Source organism: Schistocerca piceifrons, chromosome 7 (genome assembly GCF_021461385.2).
Source record: "Schistocerca piceifrons isolate TAMUIC-IGC-003096 chromosome 7, iqSchPice1.1, whole genome shotgun sequence".
Classification (NCBI taxonomy): Eukaryota; Metazoa; Arthropoda; class Insecta; order Orthoptera; family Acrididae; genus Schistocerca; species Schistocerca piceifrons.
This window is the reverse complement of record NC_060144.1, coordinates 48,691,387-48,716,134: the sequence shown is the minus strand read 5'-3', so window position 1 is coordinate 48,716,134 and position 24,748 is coordinate 48,691,387.

Here is a 24,748-nt window from a genome sequence, read left to right as displayed (position 1 = left end):
CCATTCAGTACATTTTTGGAGAAAGGGACATCTGTTGCACCACAGGGCGAGAGGAGGGAGCGTAGCACGATACATTTTCTTCCTTGGTAAGATTTTTTTTGTGTTTTATACTTTTGGAATTATGGTTTTTCATGTTGATTATAAAATGACCTTTTTCATGTTTGAAATGTACTAACTCATTTCTTCCTCACAGCAGGTCAATTAGTGAGTGGTTGCAACATTACGATCCCATTGAGTACGTTTTTGGAGAAAGGGACATCTGTTGCACCACTGGCGGGAGGAAGGAGCATAGCACGATACATTTTCTTCCTTGGTAAGATTTTTTTTGTGTTTTATACTTTTGGAATTATGGTTTTTCATGTTGATTATAAAAAGGCCTTTTTCGTGTTTGAAATGTACTAACTCGTTTCTTCCTCACAGCAGGTCAACTTGTGAGTGGTTGCAACATTACGATCCCATTCAGTACATTTTTGGAGAAAGGGACATCTGTTGCACCACAGGGCGGAAGGAGGGAGCATAGCACGATACATTTTCTTGCTTGGTAAGATTTTTTTTGTGTTTGATACTTTTGGAATTATGGTTTTTCATGTTGATTATAAAATGACCTTTTTCATGTTTGAAATGTACTAACTCGTTTCTTCCTCACAGCAGGTCAATTAGTGAGTGGTTGCAACATTACGATCCCATTGAGTACATTTTTGGAGAAAGGGACATCTGTTGCACCACTGGCGGGAGGAAGGAGCATAGCACGATACATTTTCTTCCTTGGTAAGATTTTTTTTGTGTTTTATACTTTTGGAATTATGGTTTTTCATGTTGATTGTAAAAAGGCCTTTTTCGTGTTTGAAATGTACTAACTCGTTTCTTCTTCACAGCAGGTCAACTTGTGAGTGGTTGCAACATTACGATCCCATTGAGTACATTTATGGAGAAAGGGACATCTGTTGCACCACTGGCGGGAGGAAGGAGCATAGCACGATACATTTTCTTGCTTGGTAAGATTTTTTTTGTGTTTTATACTTTTGGAATTATGGTTTTTCATGTTGATTATAAAAAGGCCTTTTTCGTGTTTGAAATGTACTAACTCGTTTCTTCCTCACAGCAGGTCAACTTGTGAGTGGTTGCAACATTACGATCCCATTCAGTACATTTTTGGAGAAAGGGACATCTGTTGCACCACAGGGCGGGAGGAGGGAGCGTAGCACGATACATTTTCTTCCTTGGTAAGATTTTTTTTGTGTTTTATACTTTTGGAATTATGGTTTTTCATGTTGATTATAAAATGACCTTTTTCATGTTTGAAATGTACTAACTCGTTTCTTCCTCACAGCAGGTCAATTAGTGAGTGGTTGCAACATTACGATCCCATTGAGTACATTTTTGGAGAAAGGGACATCTGTTGCACCACTGGCGGGAGGAAGGAGCATAGCACGATACATTTTCTTCCTTGGTAAGATTTTTTTTGTGTTTTATACTTTTGGAATTATGGTTTTTCATGTTGATTATAAAAAGGCCTTTTTCGTGTTTGAAATGTACTAACTCGTTTCTTCCTCACAGCAGGTCAATTAGTGAGTGGTTGCAACATTACGATCCCATTGAGTACATTTTTGGAGAAAGGGACATCTGTTGCACCACTGGCGGGAGGAAGGAGCATAGCACGATACATTTTCTTCCTTGGTAAGATTTTTTTTGTGTTTTATACTTTTGGAATTATGGTTTTTCATGTTGATTATAAAAAGGCCTTTTTCGTGTTTGAAATGTACTAACTCGTTTCTTCCTCACAGCAGGTCAAGTTGTGAGTGGTTGCAACATTACGATCCCATTGAGTACATTTATGGAGAAAGGGACATCTGTTGCACCACTGGCGGGAGGAAGGAGCATAGCACGATACATTTTCTTCCTTGGTAAGATTTTTTTTGTGTTTTATACTTTTGGAATTATGGTTTTTCATGTTGATTATAAAAAGGCCTTTTTCGTGTTTGAAATGTACTAACTCGTTTCTTCCTCACAGCAGGTCAACTTGTGAGTGGTTGCAACATTACGATCCCATTCAGTACATTTTTGGAGAAAGGGACATCTGTTGCACCACATTGCGGGAGGAGGGAGCGTAGCACGATACATTTTCTTCCTTGGTAAGATTTTTTTTGTGTTTTATACTTTTGGAATTATGGTTTTTCATGTTGATTATAAAATGACCTTTTTCATGTTTGAAATGTACTAACTCATTTCTTCTTCACAGCAGGTCAATTAGTGAGTGGTTGCAACATTACGATCCCATTGAGTACATTTTTGGAGAAAGGGACATCTGTTGCACCACTGGCGGGAGGAAGGAGCATAGCACGATACATTTTCTTCCTTGGTAAGATTTTTTTTGTGTTTTATACTTTTGGAATTATGGTTTTTCATGTTGATTATAAAAAGGCCTTTTTCGTGTTTGAAATGTACTAACTCGTTTCTTCCTCACAGCAGGTCAACTTGTGAGTGGTTGCAACATTACGATCCCATTCAGTACATTTTTGGAGAAAGGGACATCTGTTGCACCACAGGGCGGAAGGAGGGAGCATAGCACGATACATTTTCTTGCTTGGTAAGATTTTTTTTGTGTTTTATACTTTTGGAATTATGGTTTTTCATGTTGATTATAAAATGACCTTTTTCATGTTTGAAATGTACTAACTCGTTTCTTCCTCACAGCAGGTCAATTAGTGAGTGGTTGCAACATTACGATCCCATTGAGTACATTTTTGGAGAAAGGGACATCTGTTGCACCACTGGCGGGAGGAAGGAGCATAGCACGATACATTTTCTTCCTTGGTAAGATTTTTTTTGTGTTTTATACTTTTGGAATTATGGTTTTTCATGTTGATTATAAAAAGGCCTTTTTCGTGTTTGAAATGTACTAACTCGTTTCTTCCTCACAGCAGGTCAACTTGTGAGTGGTTGCAACATTACGATCCCATTGAGTACATTTATGGAGAAAGGGACATCTGTTGCACCACTGGCGGGAGGAAGGAGCATAGCACGATACATTTTCTTCCTTGGTAAGATTTTTTTTGTGTTTTATACTTTTGGAATTATGGTTTTTCATGTTGATTATAAAAAGGCCTTTTTCGTGTTTGAAATGTACTAACTCGTTTCTTCCTCACAGCAGGTCAACTTGTGAGTGGTTGCAACATTACGATCCCATTCAGTACATTTTTGGAGAAAGGGACATCTGTTGCACCACAGGGCGGGAGGAGGGAGCGTAGCACGATACATTTTCTTCCTTGGTAAGATTTTTTTTGTGTTTTATACTTTTGGAATTATGGTTTTTCATGTTGATTATAAAATGACCTTTTTCATGTTTGAAATGTACTAACTCATTTCTTCCTCACAGCAGGTCAATTAGTGAGTGGTTGCAACATTACGATCCCATTGAGTACATTTTTGGAGAAAGGGACATCTGTTGCACCACTGGCGGGAGGAAGGAGCATAGCACGATACATTTTCTTCCTTGGTAAGATTTTTTTTGTGTTTTATACTTTTGGAATTATGGTTTTTCATGTTGATTATAAAAAGGCCTTTTTCGTGTTTGAAATGTACTAACTCGTTTCTTCCTCACAGCAGGTCAACTTGTGAGTGGTTGCAACATTACGATCCCATTCAGTACATTTTTGGAGAAAGGGACATCTGTTGCACCACTGGCGGGAGGAAGGAGCATAGCACGATACATTTTCTTCCTTGGTATGATTTTTTTTGTGTTTTATACTTTTGGAATTATGGTTTTTCATGTTGATTATAAAATGACCTTTTTCATGTTTGAAATGTACTAACTCATTTCTTCCTCACAGCAGGTCAATTAGTGAGTGGTTGCAACATTACGATCCCATTGAGTACATTTTTGGAGAAAGGGACATCTGTTGCACCACTGGCGGGAGGAAGGAGCATAGCACGATACATTTTCTTCCTTGGTAAGATTTTTTTTGTGTTTTATACTTTTGGAATTATGGTTTTTCATGTTGATTATAAAAAGGCCTTTTTCGTGTTTGAAATGTACTAACTCGTTTCTTCCTCACAGCAGGTCAACTTGTGAGTGGTTGCAACATTACGATCCCATTCAGTACATTTTTGGAGAAAGGGACATCTGTTGCACCACAGGGCGGGAGGAGGGAGCGTAGCACGATACATTTTCTTCCTTGGTAAGATTTTTTTTGTGTTTTATACTTTTGGAATTATGGTTTTTCATGTTGATTATAAAATGACCTTTTTCATGTTTGAAATGTACTAACTCATTTCTTCCTCACAGCAGGTCAATTAGTGAGTGGTTGCAACATTACGATCCCATTGAGTACATTTTTGGAGAAAGGGACATCTGTTGCACCACTGGCGGGAGGAAGGAGCATAGCACGATACATTTTCTTCCTTGGTAAGATTTTTTTTGTGTTTTATACTTTTGGAATTATGGTTTTTCATGTTGATTATAAAAAGGCCTTTTTCGTGTTTGAAATGTACTAACTCGTTTCTTCCTCACAGCAGGTCAACTTGTGAGTGGTTGCAACATTACGATCCCATTCTGTACATTTTTGGAGAAAGGGACATCTGTTGCACCACAGGGCGGGAGGAGGGAGCGTAGCACGATACATTTTCTTCCTTGGTAAGATTTTTTTTGTGTTTTATACTTTTGGAATTATGGTTTTTCATGTTGATTATAAAATGACCTTTTTCATGTTTGAAATGTACTAACTCATTTCTTCCTCACAGCAGGTCAATTAGTGAGTGGTTGCAACATTACGATCCCATTGAGTACATTTTTGGAGAAAGGGACATCTGTTGCACCACTGGCGGGAGGAAGGAGCATAGCACGATACATTTTCTTCCTTGGTAAGATTTTTTTTGTGTTTTATACTTTTGGAATTATGGTTTTTCATGTTGATTATAAAAAGGCCTTTTTCGTGTTTGAAATGTACTAACTCGTTTCTTCCTCACAGCAGGTCAACTTGTGAGTGGTTGCAACATTACGATCCCATTCAGTACACTTATGGAGAAAGGGACATCTGTTGCACCACTGGCGGGAGGAAGGAGCATAGCACGATACATTTTCTTCCTTGGTAAGATTTTTTTTGTGTTTTATACTTTTGGAATTATGGTTTTTCATGTTGATTATAAAAAGGCCTTTTTTGTGTTTGAAATGTACTAACTCGTTTCTTCCTCACAGCAGGTCAACTTGTGAGTGGTTGCAACATTACGATCCCATTGAGTACATTTATGGAGAAAGGGACATCTGTTGCACCACTGGCGGGAGGAAGGAGCATAGCACGATACATTTTCTTCCTTGGTAAGATTTTTTTTGTGTTTTGTACTTTTGGAATTATGGTTTTTCATGTTGATTATAAAAAGGCCTTTTTCGTGTTTGAAATGTACTAACTCGTTTCTTCCTCACAGCAGGTCAATTAGTGAGTGGTTGCAACATTACGATCCCATTGAGTACATTTTTGGAGAAAGGGACATCTGTTGCACCACTGGCGGGAGGAAGGAGCATAGCACGATACATTTTCTTCCTTGGTAAGATTTTTTTTGTGTTTTATACTTTTGGAATTATGGTTTTTCATGTTGATTATAAAAAGGCCTTTTTCGTGTTTGAAATGTACTAACTCGTTTCTTCCTCACAGCAGGTCAATTAGTGAGTGGTTGCAACATTACGATCCCATTGAGTACATTTATGGAGAAAGGGACATCTGTTGCACCACTGGCGGGAGGAAGGAGCATAGCACGATACATTTTCTTCCTTGGTAAGATTTTTTTTGTGTTTTATACTTTTGGAATTATGGTTTTTCATGTTGATTATAAAATGACCTTTTTCATGTTTGAAATGTACTAACCCGTTTCTTCCTCACAGCAGGTCAACTTGTGAGTGGTTGCAACATTACGATCCCATTGAGTACATTTATGGAGAAAGGGACATCTGTTGCACCACTGGCGGGAGGAAGGAGCATAGCACGATACATTTTCTTCCTTGGTAAGATTTTTTTTGTTTTTTATACTTTTGGAATTATGGTTTTTCATGTTGATTATAAAATGACCTTTTTCATGTTTGAAATGTACTAACTCGTTTCTTCCTCACAGCAGGTCAACTTGTGAGTGGTTGCAACATTACGATCCCATTGAGTACATTTATGGAGAAAGGGACATCTGTTGCACCACTGGCGGGAGGAAGGAGCATAGCACGATACATTTTCTTCCTTGGTAAGATTTTTTTTGTGTTTTATACTTTTGGAATTATGGTTTTTCATGTTGATTATAAAAAGGCCTTTTTCGTGTTTGAAATGTACTAACTCGTTTCTTCCTCACAGCAGGTCAATTAGTGAGTGGTTGCAACATTACGATCCCATTGAGTACATTTATGGAGAAAGGGACATCTGTTGCACCACTGGCGGGAGGAAGGAGCATAGCACGATACATTTTCTTCCTTGGTAAGATTTTTTTTGTGTTTTATACTTTTGGAATTATGGTTTTTCATGTTGATTATAAAATGACCTATTTCATGTTTGAAATGTACTAACTCGTTTCCTCCTCACAGCAGGTCAACTTGTGAGTGGTTGCAACATTACGATCCCATTGAGTACATTTATGGAGAAAGGGACATCTGTTGCACCACTGGCGGGAGGAAGGAGCATAGCACGATACATTTTCTTCCTTGGTAAGATTTTTTTTGTGTTTTATACTTTTGGAATTATGGTTTTTCATGTTGATTATAAAAAGGCCTTTTTCGTGTTTGAAATGTACTAACTCGTTTCTTCCTCACAGCAGGTCAACTTGTGAGTGGTTGCAACATTACGATCCCATTGAGTACATTTTTGGAGAAAGGGACATCTGTTGCACCACTGGCGGGAGGAGGGAGCATAGCACGATACATTTTCTTCCTTGGTAAGATTTTTCTTGTGTTTTATACTTTTGGAATTATGGTTTTTCATGTTGATTAAAAAAAGGCTTTTTCGTGTTTGAAATGTACTAACTCGTTTCTTCCTCACAGCAGGTCAACTTGTGAGTGGTTGCAACATTACGATCCCATTGAGTACATTTATGGAGAAAGGGACATCTGTTGCACCACTGGCGGGAGGAGGGAGCGTAGCACGATACATTTTCTTCCTTGGTAAGATTTTTTTTGTGTTTTATACTTTTGGAATTATGGTTTTTCATGTTGATTATAAAATGACCTTTTTCATGTTTGAAATGTACTAACTCATTTCTTCCTCACAGCAGGTCAATTAGTGAGTGGTTGCAACATTACGATCCCATTGAGTACATTTTTGGAGAAAGGGACATCTGTTGCACCACTGGCGGGAGGAAGGAGCATAGCACGATACATTTTTTTCGTTGGTAAGATTTTTTTTGTGTTTTATACTTTTGGAATTATGGTTTTTCATGTTGATTATAAAAAGGCCTTTTTCGTGTTTGAAATGTACTAACTCGTTTCTTCCTCACACCAGGTCAACTTGTGAGTGGTTGCAACATTACGATCCCATTGAGTACATTTATGGAGAAAGGGACATCTGTTGCACCACTGGCGGGAGGAAGGAGCATAGCACGATACATTTTCTTCCTTGGTAAGATTTTTTTTGTGTTTTATACTTTTGGAATTATGGTTTTTCATGTTGATTATAAAATGACCTTTTTCGTGTTTGAAATGTACTAACTCGTTTCTTCCTCACAGCAGGTCAACTTGTGAGTGGTTGCAACATTACGATCCCATTGAGTACATTTATGGAGAAAGGGACATCTGTTGCACCACTGGCGGGAGGAAGGAGCATAGCACGATACATTTTCTTCCTTGGTAAGATTTTTTTTGTGTTTTATACTTTTGGAATTATGGTTTTTCATGTTGATTATAAAATGACCTTTTTCGTGTTTGAAATGTACTAACTCGTTTCTTCCTCACAGCGGGCCAACTTGTGAGTGGTTGCTACATTACGATCCCATTGAGTACATTTATGGAGAAAGGGACATCTGTTGCACCACTGGCGGGAGGAGGGAGCGTAGCACGATACATTTTCTTCCTTGGTAAGATTGTTTTTGTGTTTTATACTTTTGGAATTATGGTTTTTCATGTTGATTATAAAATGACCTTTTTCATGTTTGAAATGTACTAACTCATTTCTTCCTCACAGCAGGTCAATTAGTGAGTGGTTGCAACATTACGATCCCATTGAGTACATTTATGGAGAAAGGGACATCTGTTGCACCACTGGCGGGAGGAAGGAGCATAGCACGATACATTTTCTTCCTTGGTAAGATTTTTTTTGTGTTTTATACTTTTGGAATTATGGTTTTTCATGTTGATTATAAAAAGGCCTTTTTCGTGTTTGAAATGTACTAACTCGTTTCTTCCTCACACCAGGTCAACTTGTGAGTGGTTGCAACATTACGATCCCATTGAGTACATTTATGGAGAAAGGGACATCTGTTGCACAACTGGCGGGAGGAAGGAGCATAGCACGATACATTTTCTTCCTTGGTAAGATTTTTTTTGTGTTTTATACTTTTGGAATTATGGTTTTTCATGTTGATTATAAAATGACCTTTTTCGTGTTTGAAATGTACTAACTCGTTTCTTCCTCACAGCAGGTCAACTTGTGAGTGGTTGCAACATTACGATCCCATTGAGTACATTTATGGAGAAAGGGACATCTGTTGCACCACTGGCGGGAGGAAGGAGCATAGCACGATACATTTTCTTCCTTGGTAAGATTTCTTTTGTGTTTTATACTTTTGGAATTATGGTTTTTCATGTTGATTATAAAATGACCTTTTTCGTGTTTGAAATGTACTAACTCGTTTCTTCCTCACAGCAGGCCAACTTGTGAGTGGTTGCAACATTACGATCCCATTGAGTACATTTATGGAGAAAGGGACATCTGTTGCACCACTGGCGTTAGGAAGGAGCATAGCACGATACATTTTCTTCCTTGGTAAGATTTTTTTGTGTTTTATACTTTTGGAATTATGGTTTTTCATGTTGATTATAAAAAGGCCTTTTTCGTGTTTGAAATGTACTAACTCATTTCTTCCTCACAGCAGGTCAACTTGTGAGTGGTTGCAACATTACGATCCCATTGAGTACATTTTTGGAGAAAGGGACATCTGTTGCACCACTGGCGGGAGGAAGGAGCATAGCACGATACATTTTCTTCCTTGGTAAGATTTTTTTTGTGTTTTATACTTTTGGAATTATGGTTTTTCATGTTGATTATAAAAAGGCTTTTTTAGTGTTTGAAATGTACTAACTCGTTTCTTCCTCACAGCAGGTCAACTTGTGAGTGGTTGCAACATTACGATCCCATTCAGTACATTTTTGGAGAAAGGGACATCTGTTGCACCACTGGCCGGAGGAAGGAGCATAGCACGATACATTTTCTTCCTTGGTAAGATTTTTTTTGTGTTTTATACTTTTGGAATTATGGTTTTTCATGTTGATTATAAAAAGGCCTTTTTCGTGTTTGAAATGTACTAACTCATTTCTTCCTCACAGCATGTCAACTTGTGAGTGGTTGCAACATTACGATCCCATTGAGTACATTTTTGGAGAAAGGGACATCTGTTGCACCACTGGCGGGAGGAAGGAGCATAGCACGATACATTTTCTTCCTTGGTAAGATTTTTTTTGTGTTTTATACTTTTGGAATTATGGTTTTTCATGTTGATTATAAAAAGGCCTTTTTCGTGTTTGAAATGTACTAACTCGTTTCTTCCTCACAGCAGGTCAACTTGTGAGTGGTTGCAACATTACGATCCCATTCAGTACATTTTTGGAGAAAGGGACATCTGTTGCACCACTGGCGAGAGGAAGGAGCATAGCACGATACATTTTCTTCCTTGGTAAGATTTTTTTTGTGTTTTATACTTTTGGAATTATGGTTTTTCATGTTGATTATAAAAAGGCCTTTTTCGTGTTTGAAATGTACTAACTCGTTTCCTCCGCACAGCAGGTCAACTTGTGAGTGGTTGCAACATTACGATCCCATTGAGTACATTTTTGGAGAAAGGGACATCTGTTGCACCACTGGCGGGAGGAAGGAGCATAGCACGATACATTTTCTTCCTTGGTAAGATTTTTTTTGTGTTTTATACTTTTGGAATTATGGTTTTTCATGTTGATTATAAAATGACCTTTTTCATGTTTGAAATGTACTAACTCGTTTCCTCCTCACAGCAGGTCATCTTGTGAGTGGTTGCAACATTACGATCCCATTCAGTACATTTTTGGAGAAAGGGACATCTGTTGCACCACTGGCGGGAGGAAGGAGCATAGCACGATACATTTTCTTCCTTGGTAAGATTTTTTTTGTGTTTTATACTTTTGGAATTATGGTTTTTCATGTTGATTATAAAATGACCTTTTTCATGTTTGAAATGTACTAACTCGTTTCCTCCTCACAGCAGGTCAACTTGTGAGTGGTTGCAACATTACGATCCCATTGAGTACATTTTTGGAGAAAGGGTCATCTGTTGCACCACTGGCGGGAGGAAGGAGCATAGCACGATACATTTTCTTCCTTGGTAAGATTTTTTTTGTGTTTTATACTTTTGGAATTATGGTTTTTCATGTTGATTATAAAATGACCTTTTTCAAGTTTGAAATGTACTAACTCATTTCTTCCTCACAGCAGGTCAATTAGTGAGTGGTTGCAACATTACGATCCCATTGAGTACATTTTTGGAGAAAGGGATATCTGTTGCACCACTGGCGGGAGGAAGGAGCATAGCACGATACATTTTCTTCCTTGGTAAGATTTTTTTTGTGTTTTATACTTTTGGAATTATGGTTTTTCATGTTGATTATAAAAAGGCCTTTTTCGTGTTTGAAATGTACTAACTCGTTTCTTCCTCACAGCAGGTCAACTTGTGAGTGGTTGCAACATTACGATCCCATTGAGTACATTTTTGGAGAAAGGGACATCTGTTGCACCACTGGCGGGAGGAAGGAGCATAGCACGATACATTTTCTTCCTTGGTAAGATTTTTTTTGTGTTTTATACTTTTGGAATTATGGTTTTTCATGTTGATTATAAAATGACCTTTTTCATGTTTGAAATGTACTAACTCGTTTCTTCCTCACAGCAGGTCAACTTGTGAGTGGTTGCAACATTACGATCCCATGCAGTACATTTTTGGAGAAAGGGACATCTGTTGCACCACTGGCGGGAGGAAGGAGCATAGCACGATACATTTTCTTCCTTGGTAAGATTTTTTTTGTGTTTTATACTTTTGGAATTATGGTTTTTCATGTTGATTATAAAATGACCTTTTTCATGTTTGAAATGTACTAACTCGTTTCCTCCTCACAGCAGGTCAACTTGTGAGTGGTTGCAACATTACGATCCCATTGAGTACATTTTTGGAGAAAGGGACATCTGTTGCACCACTGGCGGGAGGAAGGAGCATAGCACGATACATTTTCTTCCTTGGTAAGATTTTTTTTGTGTTTTATACTTTTGGAATTATGGTTTTTCATGTTGATTATAAAAAGGCCTTTTTCGTGTTTGAAATGTACTAACTCGTTTCCTCCTCACAGCAGGTCAACTTGTGAGTGGTTGCAACATTACGATCCCATTCAGTACATTTTTGGAGAAAGGGACATCTGTTGCACCACTGGCGGGAGGAAGGAGCATAGCACGATACATTTTCTTCCTTGGTAAGATTTTTTTTGTGTTTTATACTTTTGGAATTATGGTTTTTCATGTTGATTATAAAATGACCTTTTTCATGTTTGAAATGTACTAACTCATTTCTTCCTCACAGCAGGTCAATTAGTGAGTGGTTGCAACATTACGATCCCATTGAGTACATTTTTGGAGAAAGGGACATCTGTTGCACCACTGGCGGGAGGAAGGAGCATAGCACGATACATTTTCTTCCTTGGTAAGATTTTTTTTGTGTTTTATACTTTTGGAATTATGGTTTTTCATGTTGATTATAAAATGACCTTTTTCATGTTTGAAATGTACTAACTCGTTTCCTCCTCACAGCAGGTCAACTTGTGAGTGGTTGCAACATTACGATCCCATTCAGTACATTTTTGGAGAAAGGGACATCTGTTGCACCACAGGGCGAGAGGAGGGAGCGTAGCACGATACATTTTCTTCCTTGGTAAGATTTTTTTTGTGTTTTATACTTTTGGAATTATGGTTTTTCATGTTGATTATAAAATGACCTTTTTCATGTTTGAAATGTACTAACTCATTTCTTCCTCACAGCAGGTCAATTAGTGAGTGGTTGCAACATTACGATCCCATTGAGTACATTTTTGGAGAAAGGGACATCTGTTGCACCACTGGCGGGAGGAAGGAGCATAGCACGATACATTTTCTTCCTTGGTAAGATTTTTTTTGTGTTTTATACTTTTGGAATTATGGTTTTTCATGTTGATTATAAAAAGGCCTTTTTCGTGTTTGAAATGTACTAACTCGTTTCTTCCTCACAGCAGGTCAACTTGTGAGTGGTTGCAACATTACGATCCCATTGAGTACATTTATGGAGAAAGGGACATCTGTTGCACCACTGGCGGGAGGAAGGAGCATAGCACGATACATTTTCTTCCTTGGTAAGATTTTTTTTGTGTTTTATACTTTTGGAATTATGGTTTTTCATGTTGATTATAAAATGACCTTTTTCATGTTTGAAATGTACTAACTCGTTTCCTCCTCACAGCAGGTCAACTTGTGAGTGGTTGCAACATTACGATCCCATTGAGTACATTTATGGAGAAAGGGACATCTGTTGCACCACTGGCGGGAGGAAGGAGCATAGCACGATACATTTTCTTCCTTGGTAAGATTTTTTTTGTGTTTTATACTTTTGGAATTATGGTTTTTCATGTTGATTATAAAAAGGCCTTTTTCGTGTTTGAAATGTACTAACTCGTTTCCTCCTCACAGCAGGTCAACTTGTGAGTGGTTGCAACATTACGATCCCATTCAGTACATTTTTGGAGAAAGGGACATCTGTTGCACCACTGGCGGGAGGAAGGAGCATAGCACGATACATTTTCTTCCTTGGTAAGATTTTTTTTGTGTTTTATACTTTTGGAATTATGGTTTTTCATGTTGATTATAAAATGACCTTTTTCATGTTTGAAATGTACTAACTCGTTTCCTCCTCACAGCAGGTCAACTTGTGAGTGGTTGCAACATTACGATCCCATTCAGTACATTTTTGGAGAAAGGGACATCTGTTGCACCACTGGCGGGAGGAAGGAGCATAGCACGATACATTTTCTTCCTTGGTAAGATTTTTTTTGTGTTTTATACTTTTGGAATTATGGTTTTTCATGTTGATTATAAAATGACCTTTTTCATGTTTGAAATGTACTAACTCGTTTCTTCCTCACAGCAGGTCAACTTGTGAGTGGTTGCAACATTACGATCCCATTGAGTACATTTATGGAGAAAGGGACATCTGTTGCACCACTGGCGGGAGGAAGGAGCATAGCACGATACATTTTCTTCCTTGGTAAGATTTTTTTTGTGTTTTATACTTTTGGAATTATGGTTTTTCATGTTGATTATAAAATGACCTTTTTCATGTTTGAAATGTACTAACTCGTTTCCTCCTCACAGCAGGTCAACTTGTGAGTGGTTGCAACATTACGATCCCATTGAGTACATTTATGGAGAAAGGGACATCTGTTGCACCACTGGCGGGAGGAAGGAGCATAGCACGATACATTTTCTTCCTTGGTAAGATTTTTTTTGTGTTTTATACTTTTGGAATTATGGTTTTTCATGTTGATTATAAAATGACCTTTATAATGGAAGGAAACATTCCACGTGGGAAAAATTATATATAAAAACAAAGATGAGGTGACTTACCGAACAAAAGCGCTGGCAGGTCGATAGACACACAAACAAACACAAACACACACACAAAATTCAAGCTTTCGCAACAAACTGTTGCCTCATCAGGAAAGAGGGAAGGAGAGGGGAAGACGAAAGGAAGTGGGTTTTAAGGGAGAGGGTAAGGAGTCATTCCAATCCCGGGAGCGGAAAGACTTACCTTAGGGGGAAAAAAGGACAGGTATACACTCGCACACACACACATATCCATCCACACATACACAGACACAAGCAGACATTTGTAAAGGCAAAGAGTTTGGCATTTGCCTTTACAAATGTCTGCTTGTGTCTGTGTATGTGTGGATGGATATGTGTGTGTGTGCGAGTGTATACCTGTCCTTTTTTCCCCCTAAGGTAAGTCTTTCCGCTCCCGGGATTGGAATGACTCCTTACCCTCTCCCTTAAAACCCACTTCCTTTCGTCTTCCCCTCTCCTTCCCTCTTTCCTGATGAGGCAACAGTTTGTTGCGAAAGCTTGAATTTTGTGTGTGTGTTTGTGTTTGTTTGTGTGTCTATCGACCTGCCAGCGCTTTTGTTCGGTAAGTCACCTCATCTTTGTTTTTATATATAAAATGACCTTTTTCATGTTTGAAATGTACTAACTCGTTTCCTCCTCACAGCAGGTCAACTTGTGAGTGGTTGCAACATTACGATCCCATTGAGTACATTTATGGAGAAAGGGACATCTGTTGCACCACTGGCGGGAGGAAGGAGCATAGCACGATACATTTTCTTCCTTGGTAAGATTTTTTTTGTGTTTTATACTTTTGGAATTATGGTTTTTCATGTTGATTATAAAATGACCTTTTTCATGTTTGAAATGTACTAACTCGTTTCTTCCTCACAGCAGGTCAACTTGTGAGTGGTTGCAACATTACGATCCCATGCAGTACATTTTTGGAGAAAGGGACATCTGTTGCACCACTGGCGAGAGGAGGGAGCATAGCACGATATATTTTCTTCCTTGGTAAGATTTTTTTTGTGTTTTATACTTTTGGAATTATGGTTTTTCATGTTGATTATAAAATGACCTTTTTCATGTTTGAAATGTACTAACTCATTTCTTCCTCACAGCAGGTCAATTAGTGAGTGGTTGCAACATTACGATCCCATTGAGTACATTTATGGAGAAAGGGACATCTGTTGCACCACTGGCGGGAGGAAGGAGCATAGCACGATACATTTTCTTCCTTGGTAAGATTTTTTTTGTGTTTTATACTTTTGGAATTATGGTTTTTCATGTTGATTATAAAAAGGCCTTTTTCGTGTTTGAAATGTACTAACTCGTTTCCTCCTCACAGCAGGTCAACTTGTGAGTGGTTGCAACATTACGATCCCATTCAGTACATTTTTGGAGAAAGGGACATCTGTTGCACCACTGGCGGGAGGAAGGAGCATAGCACGATACATTTTCTTCCTTGGTAAGATTTTTTTTGTGTTTTATACTTTTGGAATTATGGTTTTTCATGTTGATTATAAAATGACCTTTTTCATGTTTGAAATGTACTAACTCATTTCTTCCTCACAGCAGGTCAATTAGTGAGTGGTTGCAACATTACGATCCCATTGAGTACATTTTTGGAGAAAGGGACATCTGTTGCACCACTGGCGGGAGGAAGGAGCATAGCACGATACATTTTCTTCCTTGGTAAGATTTTTTTTGTGTTTTATACTTTTGGAATTATGGTTTTTCATGTTGATTATAAAATGACCTTTTTCATGTTTGAAATGTACTAACTCGTTTCCTCCTCACAGCAGGTCAACTTGTGAGTGGTTGCAACATTACGATCCCATTCAGTACATTTTTGGAGAAAGGGACATCTGTTGCACCACAGGGCGAGAGGAGGGAGCGTAGCACGATACATTTTCTTCCTTGGTAAGATTTTTTTTGTGTTTTATACTTTTGGAATTATGGTTTTTCATGTTGATTATAAAATGACCTTTTTCATGTTTGAAATGTACTAACTCATTTCTTCCTCACAGCAGGTCAATTAGTGAGTGGTTGCAACATTACGATCCCATTGAGTACATTTTTGGAGAAAGGGACATCTGTTGCACCACTGGCGGGAGGAAGGAGCATAGCACGATACATTTTCTTCCTTGGTAAGATTTTTTTTGTGTTTTATACTTTTGGAATTATGGTTTTTCATGTTGATTATAAAATGACCTTTTTCATGTTTGAAATGTACTAACTCGTTTCCTCCTCACAGCAGGTCAACTTGTGAGTGGTTGCAACATTACGATCCCATTGAGTACATTTATGGAGAAAGGGACATCTGTTGCACCACTGGCGGGAGGAAGGAGCATAGCACGATACATTTTCTTCCTTGGTAAGATTTTTTTTGTGTTTTATACTTTTGGAATTATGGTTTTTCATGTTGATTATAAAAAGGCCTTTTTCGTGTTTGAAATGTACTAACTCGTTTCCTCCTCACAGCAGGTCAACTTGTGAGTGGTTGCAACATTACGATCCCATTCAGTACATTTTTGGAGAAAGGGACATCTGTTGCACCACTGGCGGGAGGAAGGAGCATAGCACGATACATTTTCTTCCTTGGTAAGATTTTTTTTGTGTTTTATACTTTTGGAATTATGGTTTTTCATGTTGATTATAAAATGACCTTTTTCATGTTTGAAATGTACTAACTCGTTTCCTCCTCACAGCAGGTCAACTTGTGAGTGGTTGCAACATTACGATCCCATTCAGTACATTTTTGGAGAAAGGGACATCTGTTGCACCACTGGCGGGAGGAAGGAGCATAGCACGATACATTTTCTTCCTTGGTAAGATTTTTTTTGTGTTTTATACTTTTGGAATTATGGTTTTTCATGTTGATTATAAAATGACCTTTTTCATGTTTGAAATGTACTAACTCGTTTCTTCCTCACAGCAGGTCAACTTGTGAGTGGTTGCAACATTACGATCCCATTGAGTACATTTATGGAGAAAGGGACATCTGTTGCACCACTGGCGGGAGGAAGGAGCATAGCACGATACATTTTCTTCCTTGGTAAGATTTTTTTTGTGTTTTATACTTTTGGAATTATGGTTTTTCATGTTGATTATAAAATGACCTTTTTCATGTTTGAAATGTACTAACTCGTTTCCTCCTCACAGCAGGTCAACTTGTGAGTGGTTGCAACATTACGATCCCATTGAGAACATTTATGGAGAAAGGGACATCTGTTGCACCACTGGCGGGAGGAAGGAGCATAGCACGATACATTTTCTTCCTTGGTAAGATTTTTTTTGTGTTTTATACCTTTGGAATTATGGTTTTTCATGTTGATTATAAAATGACCTTTTTCATGTTTGAAATGTACTAACTCGTTTCCTCCTCACAGCAGGTCAACTTGTGAGTGGTTGCAACATTACGATCCCATTGAGTACATTTATGGAGAAAGGGACATCTGTTGCACCACTGGCAGGAGGAAGGAGCATAGCACGATACATTTTCTTCCTTGGTAAGATTTTTTTTGTGTTTTATACTTTTGGAATTATGGTTTTTCATGTTGATTATAAAATGACCTTTTTCATGTTTGAAATGTACTAACTCGTTTCCTCCTCACAGCAGGTCAACTTGTGAGTGGTTGCAACATTACGATCCCATTGAGTACATTTATGGAGAAAGGGACATCTGTTGCACCACTGGCGGGAGGAAGGAGCATAGCACGATACATTTTCTTCCTTGGTAAGATTTTTTTTGTGTTTTATACTTTTGGAATTATGGTTTTTCATGTTGATTATAAAATGACCTTTTTCATGTTAGAAATGTACTAACTCGTTTCCTCCTCACAGCAGGTCAACTTGTGAGTGGTTGCAACATTACGATCCCATTCAGTACATTTTTGGAGAAAGGGACATCTGTTGCACCACTGGCGGGAGGAAGGAGCATAGCACGATACATTTTCTTCCTTGGTAAGATTTTTTTTGTGTTTTATACTTTTGGAATTATGGTTTTTCATGTTGATTATAAAATGACCTTTTTCATGTTTGAAATGTACTAACTCGTTTCTTCCTCACAGCAGGTCAACTTGTGAGTGGTTGCAACATTACGATCCCATTGAGTACATTTATGGAGAAAGGGACATCTGTTGCACCACTGGCGGGAGGAAGGAGCATAGCACGATACATTTTCTTCCTTGGTAAGATTTTTTTTGTGTTTTATACTTTTGGAATTATGGTTTTTCATGTTGATTATAAAATGACCTTTTTCATGTTTGAAATGTACTAACTCGTTTCCTCCTCACAGCAGGTCAACTTGTGAGTGGTTGCAACATTACGATCCCATTGAGTACATTTATGGAGAAAGGGACATCTGTTGCACCACTGGCGGGAGGAAGGAGCATAGCACGATACATTTTCTTCCTTGGTAAGATTTTTTTTGTGTTTTATACTTTTGGAATTATGGTTTTTCATGTTGATTATAAAATGACCTTTTTCATGTTTGAAATGTACTAACTCGTTTCCTCCTCACAACAGGTCAACTTGTGTGTGGTTGCAACATTACGATCCCATTGAGTACATTTATGGAGAAAGGGACATCTGTTGCACCACTGGCGGGTGGAAGGAGCATAGCACGATACATTTTCTTCCTTGGTAAGATTTTTTTTGTGTTTTATACTTTTGGAATTATGGTTTTTCATGTTGATTATAAAATGACCTTTTTCATGTTTGAAATGTACTAACTCGTTTCCTCCTCACAGCAGGTCAACTTGTGAGTGGTTGCAACATTACGATCCCATTCAGTACATTTTTGGAGAAAGGGACATCTGTTGCACCACTGGTGGGAGGAAGGAGCATAGCACGATACATTTTCTTCCTTGGTAAGATTTTTTTTGTGTTTTATACTTTTGGAATTATGGTTTTTCATGTTGATTATAAAATGACCTTTTTCATGTTTGAAATGTACTAACTCGTTTCCTCCTCACAGCAGGTCAACTTGTGAGTGGTTGCAACATTACGATCCCATTCAGTACATTTTTGGAGAAAGGGACATCTGTTGCACCACTGGCGGGAGGAAGGAGCATAGCACGATACATTTTCTTCCTAGGTAAGATTTTTTTTGTGTTTTGTACTTTTGGAATTATGGTTTTTCATGTTGATTATAAAATGACCTTTTTCATGTTTGAAATGTACTAACTCGTTTCTTCCTCACAGCAGGTCAACTTGTGAGTGGTTGCAACATTACGATCCCATTGAGTACATTTATGGAGAAAGGGACATCTGTTGCACCACTGGCGGGAGGAAGGAGCATAGCACAATACATTTTCTTCCTTGGTAAGATTTTTTTTGTGTTTTATACTTTTGGAATTATGGTTTTTCATGTTGATTATAAAATGACCTTTTTCATGTTTGAAATGTACTAACTCGTTTCCTCCTCACAGCAGGTCAACTTGTGAGTGGTTGCAACATTACGATCCCGTTCAGTACATTTTTGGAGAAAGGGACATCTGTTGCACCACTGGCGGGAGGAAGGAGCATAGCACGATACATTTTCTTCCTTGGTAAGATTTTTTTTGTGTTTTATACTTTTGGAATTATGGTTTTTCATGTTGATTATAAAATGACCTTTTTCATGTTTGAAATGTACTAACTCGTTTCTTCCTCACAGCAGGTCAACTTGTGAGTGGTTGCAACATTACGATCCCATTCAGTACATTTTTGGAGAAAGGGACATCTGTTGCACCACTGGCGGGAGGAAGGAGCATAGCACGATACATTTTCTTCCTTGGTAAGATTTTTTTTGTGTTTTATACTTTTGGAATTATGGTTTTTCATGTTGATTATAAAATGACCTTTTTCATGTTTGAAATGTACTAACTCGTTTCTTCCTCACAGCAGGTCAATTAGTGAGTGGTTGCAACATTACGATCCCATTGAGTACATTTTTGGAGAAAGGGACATCTGTTGCACCACTGGCGGGAGGAAGGAGCATAGCACGATACATTTTCTTCCTTGGTAAGATTTTTTTTGTGTTTTATACTTTTGGAATTATGGTTTTTCATGTTGATTATAAAATGACCTTTTTCATGTTTGAAATGTACTAACTCGTTTCTTCCTCACAGCAGGTCAATTAGTGAGTGGTTGCAACATTACGATCCCATTGAGTACATTTTTGGAGAAAGGGACATCTGTTGCACCACTGGCGGGAGGAAGGAGCATAGCACGATACATTTTCTTCCTTGGTAAGATTTTTTTTGTGTTTTATACTTTTGGAATTATGGTTTTTCGTGTTGATTATAAAATGACCTTTTTCATGTTTGAAATGTACTAACTCGTTTCTTCCTTACAACAGGTCAACTTGTGAGTGGTTGCAACATTACGATCCCTTTGAGTACATTTATGGAGAAAGGGACATCTGTTGCACCACTGGCGGGAGGAAGGAGCATAGCACGATACATTTTCTTCCTTGGTAAGATTTTTTTTGTGTTTTATACTTTTGGAATTATGGTTTTTCATGTTGATTATAAAATGACCTTTTTCATGTTTGAAATGTACTAACTCGTTTCTTCCTTACAACAGGTCAACTTGTGAGTGGTTGCAACATTACGATCCCATTCAGTACATTTTTGGAGAAAGGGACATCAGTTGCACCACAGGGCGAGAGGAGGGAGCGTAGCACGATACATTTTCTTCCTTGGTAAGATTTTTTTTGTGTTTTATACTTTTGGAATTGTGGTTTTTCATGTTGATTATAAAATGACCTTTTTCATGTTTGAAATGTACTAACTCGTTTCCTCCTCACAGCAGGTCAACTTGTGAGTGGTTGCAACATTACGATCCCATTGAGTACATTTATGGAGAAAGGGACATCTGTTGCACCACTGGCGGGAGGAAGGAGCATAGCACGATACATTTTCTTCCTTGGTAAGATTTTTTTTGTGTTTTATACTTTTGGAATTATGGTTTTTCATGTTGATTATAAAATGACCTTTTTCATGTTTGAAATGTACTATCTCGTTTCTTCCTTACAACAGGTCAACTTGTGAGTGGTTGCAACATTACGATCCCATTGAGTACATTTATGGAGAAAGGGACATCTGTTGCACCACTGGCGGGAGGAAGGAGCATAGCACGATACATTTTCTTCCTTGGTAAGATTTTTTTTGTGTTTTATACTTTTGGAATTATGGTTTTTCATGTTGATTATAAAATGACCTTTTTCATGTTTGAAATGTACTAACTCCTTTCTTCCTTACAACAGGTCAACTTGTGAGTGGTTGCAACATTACGATCCCATTCAGTACATTTTTGGAGAAAGGGACATCAGTTGCACCACAGGGCGAGAGGAGGGAGCGTAGCACGATACATTTTCTTCCTTGGTAAGATTTTTTTTGTGTTTTATACTTTTGGAATTATGGTTTTTCATGTTGATTATAAAATGACCTTTTTCATGTTTGAAATGTACTAACTCGTTTCTTCCTTACAACAGGTCAACTTGTGAGTGGTTGCAACATTACGATCCCATTGAGTACATTTATGGAGAAAGGGACATCTGTTGCACCACTGGCGGGAGGAAGGAGCATAGCACGATACATTTTCTTCCTTGGTAAGATTTTTTTTGTGTTTTATACTTTTGGAATTATGGTTTTTCATGTTGATTATAAAAAGACCTTTTTCATGTTTGAAATGTACTAACTCGTTTCTTCCTTACAACAGGTCAACTTGTGAGTGGTTGCAACATTACGATACCATTGAGTACATTTATGGAGAAAGGGACATCTGTTGCACCACTGGCGGGAGGAAGGAGCATAGCACGATACATTTTCTTCCTTGGTAAGATTTTTTTTGTGTTTTATACTTTTGGAATTATGGTTTTTCATGTTGATTATAAAATGACCTTTTTCATGTTTGAAATGTACTAACTCGTTTCTTCCTTACAACAGGTCAACTTGTGAGTGGTTGCAACATTACGATCCCATTCAGTACATTTTTGGAGAAAGGGACATCTGTTGCACCACTGGCGGGAGGAAGGAGCATAGCACGATACATTTTCTTCCTTGGTAAGATTTTTTTTGTGTTTTATACTTTTGGAATTATGGTTTTTCATGTTGATTATAAAATGACCTTTTTCATGTTTGAAATGTACTAACTCATTTCTTCCTCACAGCAGGTCAATTAGTGAGTGGTTGCAACATTACGATCCCATTGAGTACATTTTTGGAGAAAGGGACATCTGTTGCACCACTGGCGGGAGGAAGGAGCATAGCACGATACATTTTCTTCCTTGGTAAGATTTTTTTTGTGTTTTATACTTTTGGAATTATGGTTTTTCATGTTGATTATAAAATGACCTTTTTCATGTTTGAAATGTACTAACTCGTTTCCTCCTCACAGCAGGTCAACTTGTGAGTGGTTGCAACATTACGATCCCATTCAGTACATTTTTGGAGAAAGGGACATCTGTTGCACCACTGGCGGGAGGAAGGAGCATAGCACGATACATTTTCTTCCTTGGTAAGATTTTTTTTGTGTTTTATACTTTTGGAATTATGGTTTTTCATGTTGATTATAAAATGACCTTTTTCATGTTTGAAATGTACTAACTCGTTTCTTCCTCACAGCAGGTCAACTTGTGAGTGGTTGCAACATTACGATCCCATTGAGTACATTTATGGAGAAAGGGACATCTGTTGCACCACTGGCGGGAGGAAGGAGCATAGCACGATACATTTTCTTCCTTGGTAAGATTTTTTTTGTGTTTTATACTTTTGGAATTATGGTTTTTCATGTTGATTATAAAATGACCTTTTTCATGTTTGAAATGTACTAACTCGTTTCCTCCTCACAGCAGGTCAACTTGTGAGTGGTTGCAACATTACGATCCCATTGAGTACATTTATGGAGAAAGGGACATCTGTTGCACCACTGGCGGGAGGAAGGAGCATAGCACGATACATTTTCTTCCTTGGTAAGATTTTTTTTGTGTTTTATACTTTTGGAATTATGGTTTTTCATGTTGATTATAAAATGACCTTTTTCATGTTTGAAATGTACTAACTCGTTTCCTCCTCACAACAGGTCAACTTGTGAGTGGTTGCAACATTACGATCCCATTGAGTACATTTATGGAGAAAGGGACATCTGTTGCACCACTGGCGGGTGGAAGGAGCATAGCACGATACATTTTCTTCCTTGGTAAGATTTTTTTTGTGTTTTATACTTTTGGAATTATGGTTTTTCATGTTGATTATAAAATGACCTTTTTCATGTTTGAAATGTACTAACTCGTTTCCTCCTCACAGCAGGTCAACTTGTGAGTGGTTGCAACATTACGATCCCATTCAGTACATTTTTGGAGAAAGGGACATCTGTTGCACCACTGGTGGGAGGAAGGAGCATAGCACGATACATTTTCTTCCTTGGTAAGATTTTTTTTGTGTTTTATACTTTTGGAATTATGGTTTTTCATGTTGATTATAAAATGACCTTTTTCATGTTTGAAATGTACTAACTCGTTTCCTCCTCACAGCAGGTCAACTTGTGAGTGGTTGCAACATTACGATCCCATTCAGTACATTTTTGGAGAAAGGGACATCTGTTGCACCACTGGCGGGAGGAAGGAGCATAGCACGATACATTTTCTTCCTAGGTAAGATTTTTTTTGTGTTTTGTACTTTTGGAATTATGGTTTTTCATGTTGATTATAAAATGACCTTTTTCATGTTTGAAATGTACTAACTCGTTTCTTCCTCACAGCAGGTCAACTTGTGAGTGGTTGCAACATTACGATCCCATTGAGTACATTTATGGAGAAAGGGACATCTGTTGCACCACTGGCGGGAGGAAGGAGCATAGCACAATACATTTTCTTCCTTGGTAAGATTTTTTTTGTGTTTTATACTTTTGGAATTATGGTTTTTCATGTTGATTATAAAATGACCTTTTTCATGTTTGAAATGTACTAACTCGTTTCCTCCTCACAGCAGGTCAACTTGTGAGTGGTTGCAACATTACGATCCCGTTCAGTACATTTTTGGAGAAAGGGACATCTGTTGCACCACTGGCGGGAGGAAGGAGCATAGCACGATACATTTTCTTCCTTGGTAAGATTTTTTTTGTGTTTTATACTTTTGGAATTATGGTTTTTCATGTTGATTATAAAATGACCTTTTTCATGTTTGAAATGTACTAACTCGTTTCTTCCTCACAGCAGGTCAACTTGTGAGTGGTTGCAACATTACGATCCCATTCAGTACATTTTTGGAGAAAGGGACATCTGTTGCACCACTGGCGGGAGGAAGGAGCATAGCACGATACATTTTCTTCCTTGGTAAGATTTTTTTTGTGTTTTATACTTTTGGAATTATGGTTTTTCATGTTGATTATAAAATGACCTTTTTCATGTTTGAAATGTACTAACTCGTTTCTTCCTCACAGCAGGTCAATTAGTGAGTGGTTGCAACATTACGATCCCATTGAGTACATTTTTGGAGAAAGGGACATCTGTTGCACCACTGGCGGGAGGAAGGAGCATAGCACGATACATTTTCTTCCTTGGTAAGATTTTTTTTGTGTTTTATACTTTTGGAATTATGGTTTTTCATGTTGATTATAAAATGACCTTTTTCATGTTTGAAATGTACTAACTCGTTTCTTCCTCACAGCAGGTCAATTAGTGAGTGGTTGCAACATTACGATCCCATTGAGTACATTTTTGGAGAAAGGGACATCTGTTGCACCACTGGCGGGAGGAAGGAGCATAGCACGATACATTTTCTTCCTTGGTAAGATTTTTTTTGTGTTTTATACTTTTGGAATTATGGTTTTTAGTGTTGATTATAAAATGACCTTTTTCATGTTTGAAATGTACTAACTCGTTTCTTCCTTACAACAGGTCAACTTGTGAGTGGTTGCAACATTACGATCCCTTTGAG